Source organism: Pinus tabuliformis, chromosome 1_2 (assembly GCF_031772625.1).
Source record: "Pinus tabuliformis cultivar Carrire ecotype Pingquan chromosome 1_2, CPIR1, whole genome shotgun sequence".
In the NCBI taxonomy this organism is placed as follows: domain Eukaryota; kingdom Viridiplantae; phylum Streptophyta; class Pinopsida; order Pinales; family Pinaceae; genus Pinus; species Pinus tabuliformis.
Window position 1 is genome coordinate 1,213,585,899 of NC_142298.1, and position 5,489 is coordinate 1,213,591,387.

Below are 5,489 nucleotides of genomic sequence, written 5' to 3' on the forward strand. Positions count from 1 at the left end.
GTCGAACAACTAGTTCTGATAGCAGAATGTTATAGCCACAACTACCTGCTCCTCCAAAGAGATATACTAGCTCTGCCTAGTGGAGAAGACAAGGCGCGTTACAATACTATCCAAGATCTCACTAAGATAGTATTATCAGAAGCTTGGCTGACCAAAAGCCTCTACAATGAGTTATGAGGGACTATTTCTAGCAATTGGTGGGGTGGCCCTTGACATTCCCCTTTGTGACAGTTCATCTACCATCATGACTGTTCATCTACTTTGTGACTGTTACATCCGACTATCGACACTTGAACTTTCACTTGACAAGACGTTACATTACAATGCACATGTAACCATGTTAGAAAAAATGGCTTGAGAAAGCCATGCAAAACATCACTAACAATCAGACTGTTGTGGTGAGACCAACTGTTTGACATCCTTGTGATGGTCGATGGTGCCAAACTGATGCCAAGCTTGGTCATTCGTGATGGTGTTCGTCGCTTAATGGTGACATCTTGCTGAAGCAAACTCTTGCCTCTGTTGCATCCGGGTACACTTATATGGCTTCTTCGTACAACTCATCTGATAGGATGCGCATGGTTATCCTAGGTGTGACCAGACTGGCAACATGTTGATACATAGCGTCTGTGCTAATCTCCAAGCCTGTACTAGTGGTCGTGCACATCAACTTGTCAAAATACATGTTCCGCTCCAGTTGGACTTTCTTCTTGTCTTCGCCTAGGTGAGTGTGCCAAATGGGTGGGATCACATGCATGCACAACCTGATGTCTTCATGGATAAGCAAGTTCTTAGACACTTGGCCGACTACATCCCTAGTTGCGCTCATAGCGATGTCCTTTGACTCTGCTCTCTCGAAGGCCATTGTACTTGTGTTGTTGAGAGATAGACGAACACCTGTGATACCTGGAGACATAGCAACACTCATGGCACGCAATCTATCAGTTGGAAACCAAAACAAACTTGAGGACTCACTTGCAACATACCTGTGTGATTGATCATGAAGGTTGCGCAATTTCCACCAGGAGGTCAGGACACTGACTGCCAAAACTGCGCAAGGCACAATCCGGGATGTGAGGAGGATGACTGACTGCTGGAACTGCACAATGTACAGTCTAGCCTAGCTTTCTGAGGACTGAAACCTTGCAATGTGCAATTTCAATCAATAGTGATATGCAACGAACTAAATGCGATACGCAGTTTCTAGGGCTAGTAGGACACTGCCTCCAAGAATTGCGCAATGCAAGCATGGAGGTCAGTGCTAGGCCAAAATTGCAAAATTTCTAGAGGCAAGGCAGAGCCTTCACTTCCAAAAATCTGTAGTGCTAGTCGGGCAGGGCACAGTTCGGGCCAAGTTAGTCCAGACCGGTTGATGGGCGACTGAAATCATGAGAAGTTTGGATGCATGGTGAAATGAGTGAAAACAAGAGTGAATGAGCATTCATGAAAACAACAAGTGCAGGATTCAGAAAATGGGAAAGCATGCATGTGTGTGAAGCGAGTCGCCACGACGACGATTGTCCGTGCTAAAACAATGTCATTCATGCGATAGTAGTGAGATGTGAACGAAAATTGAAATGGTGCTTCTACAATCTAACATACATCAAAACGACGGCAAGTGCTCACTGAAATCAGGCAGACAACACTCACACGAAGCGGAACAAAAAAAGCGACAGAAACGCAACACGAGACATGAAAAGCGGGCTTACCCAAAAACAACTGAGTTGAATGTGCCGACTACTCCTAGATGCAATGTGGGATGCCAGAGATGTAAGATCGATGTGAGGAATGAGCTCTGCAGTGTTCGGTTGATGAGTTTTGATAAAATCGAGGTTGCAACGCACATGCCACAAATCTAGGAAAAGCAACACTTGGTGGAAGGCTTCAGAAATGATCCTTGCATGTAACCTCTAGCTGCTAAAATAGATCCCTAGATCAAGGGATGCCTTTGCATGCTGCCTTGGGAGAAGCAGTTCATGCATGAAAATCAGTTTTTCTCGGCCTCGGAGGGAACCAGTCAAACCAACTGCACATTCAATAGTCTACTCAGTTGAGGGGAAAGAATGTGCATTTCTAGGAGGGAGCTGGGTTAGCTGCCTAGAGGGATTGTGCAATTTCTAGGTAGAGAAACTGACTCCTGCCCAAAATTGCGCAATTTCTGGGCTGAGCAGTCTTGTTGGGAGGAATTGTGCAATTTTCTCAGTGAACAGTGACACGCAGATTTGCGCAATTGTGGAGCCCAACAGGTTTCCAAACAAAATTGCGCAATTTCTTGAGGGAAGGTTGGTTTCCCTCCATAATTGCACAATTTCTTGAGGGAGCTTCTCAGCCTGCAGCTGGACTAAGTCCGGTGAAACATCCAATGAGGGGGATGCAACAAGCTTTGATGGATAGGCTTTCATTCAGCAAGAAAACCACTGAAGCTTGTGTACTTGACAAGGGAAGACATACTACTGTGAAATGTTGGTAGGGAGGCTCCAAAACAAAGCTAAGGAAAATTTTTGGAGGGTGGTTGTAGCTGCTACAACAAGTATCTAGGACATATAATATCTAAAAAAGGAATTAAAGTATATCCTAATAAGATCAAGGCTATAAGGGAATGGCTCAAACCAGTTACTATCTCCAAGCTAAGAGGATTCTTAGGATTTACCGGATATTATCGAAGATTTATAAAAAACATGCCCATATAACCTCACCCCTAACGAACCTTCTAAAGAAGAACTAATTTTGATGGAATGATGAAGCATAAAAGTGTTTTGAAGACTTGAAGGAACTTGTGTCTAATGCCCCTATATTGGGAACTCCAGACTTCTCAAAATTATTTGTCATTGAGTGTGATGCTTCAAGTTTTGGTATATGAGAAGTACTAATGAGGGATGGCCACCCAATCATGTTTGAAAGAAGGAAGCTCAATAAGAAAGAACGTCTCAAGTCTACATACAACAAGAAAATGCTTTCTATTATGCACACATTAGCCAAATGCAGACAATATCTCTTGGGAAGTAAGTTCTTAATATGAGCAGATCATAATAGTCTTCAGCATCTCTTCCAGCGGAAAATGCTATCTACAGAACAACAAAAATGGATTGAAAAAATCCTTGCCTTTGAAATCGATATATTACATAAGAAAGGGAAATATAGCATAGTAGTTGATCCTCTATCTAGGAAATACGAAGAACCATCATTACTTGCAGTTTCAGTTGTTGTTCCCAATTGGCTTAATGAGATTCAAAGTGAATATGCAACAAATATCCATAAACAAGTGCTATAATCAATAACCTTCCTCAGATTCAAAATTTGAATGGAAAACCGATATTCTATGGTACAAGGGAATAATGTATCTGAGTTCAAATTCATAATGTAAAGCCAAGATTCTCAAAGAGTCGCATGATTCATTGTTATCCAGACATGTAGGATTATTTAAAACCTACTATAATGCACATCAATCATTCTTCTAGAGGGGTATGAATAATGACATTAAAAAATATGTAGCAAATAGTGATCAATGTCAGCGAAATAAAAGTGAGAACATTATGACCCCAGGGTTGCTCCACCCCTTAAATATCCCAAACAAAAACTGGAAAGAGATATCAATGGATTTTATTGAAATATTACCCATGTCAGACGAGAAAGATAAAATTCTTGTAGTAGTAGATAGACTCACAAAATATGCACACTTCATAGGAATGAAGAAATCAGATTCAGCGAAAGAGATCGCCAAAATATTTTCCAAGAATGTCTACAAAATTACATGGATTTCCTAAAGTCATTGTTAGTGATAGAGATCCTAAGTTTAAAGGGAATTTTTGGAAGGAGTTTTTCAAACATATTGGAACATACCTCAACATGAGTTCTGCATATCATCCTCAAATAGACCGTCAAACAGAAACTATCAATAAATGCTTAGAAGCCTACCTTCGTTGTGAAACAGACAAACAAAAAAAGTGGGATAAATGGTTACATCTCGTTGAAGGGTAGTACAATTCAACTTATCGCACTTCTGCAAATATGAACCTATTTCAAGCTCTGTACGGATATGAACCTCCCAAATGGAAGGATTTTTCCATTTCTGAGACAAAAGTTCCAGTAGTTAAGGAGAAATTATAAGAAACCCAAAAAGTTTTTCAAACGTTAAAAGAAAATATAAGTATTGGAAGAAATCACATGAAGAAGCAGGTTGACCGACACAGAACAGAGAGAGAATTTGAAGTTGGAGAATGGGTATTTGTTAAACTTCAGCCTTACAAGAAATTATCCCTAAAACAAAAAGGAAGAAACAAATTGGCGCCAAAATTTTATGGACCATATCAGATTAACAAAAAGATCATCCAAGTAGCATACAGCTTAAGCCTTCCGAGGAATAGTTGAGTTCACAATGTTTTCCATGTATCTTGTTTGAAAAAAGCAATGGGAAGACACCAATCAACATAGACAACGCTTCTGATATTAGATGATGAAGAAAAGGTCATCTTAGAACCTGAAGGAATTGCTACCACCAAGGAAAGGAAGTTTCAATCTCGAGTAGTTAAAGAATACCTTATCAAGTGGAAGAATCTACCAGAAGAAAAAGCCTCCTCAAAGACTGAAGCTTTTTTCCAAAAACACCTGCCATTACATGTGCTTTGAGGACAAAGAATAATTTCAAGAGGAAGGAAATTCTATGTAATTTTGGCACGATCAAAGATCATGCCCCTTCTCGAAAAGGTGCCCTAGGGCTTATTTAAGCTAGGGTCCTTCTTGTAAAAACACCATTATTCAATCAATTAGTATATATATACAATTATTTCTGAGTTTTAATGCTCCAATAGTTCTGATCACAAATCATATAAGATGTTTGATATGTGAAAACAATAATGTTTTCAAGTATACACGTGTTATTTCATGAGCGTGTTGTTGAAGGCCATAAAGTGGACAATTATGATGCATAACATATTCCTTATTATTATGATAATAATGTTAAGGAATTAGTAGATGATAAAACAAAATAGAAAGAGGAGGAAGAATACAACAACATGGACACTTAAAGTAGCTAATGCACACCAAGAGTAGGTGATATTAGTGAAGCACCAAGGAGGTCATCACGCCAAACTCCTTGATGACTGAAGTAATCAATGTCATAGAACCTTTCAATTTTGAACAAGCTAAAGAACATAAAGAATGGAGAGATGCAATAAATGAGGAATATGCATCCATAATTAAAATTAATATATGAGAATTAACTGAATTTCCTATAAACAAATTTCCCATAGGTTGTAAATGGTAGTTCAAACCCAAATTTAGTGTTGATGGTACTATAGATATATACAAAGCTAGATTGCTTGCAAAGGGATATTCACAGAAATAGGGAATTAATTATGAAGATACCTTTGCACCTATATCTAAGCTAAACACAATTAAATTAATGATTTATTTAACTACAAAAAAACAATTGGAAACTACATTAGTTAGATGTCAAATTTGCTTTAATCAATCATGAATTAAAGGAAGAA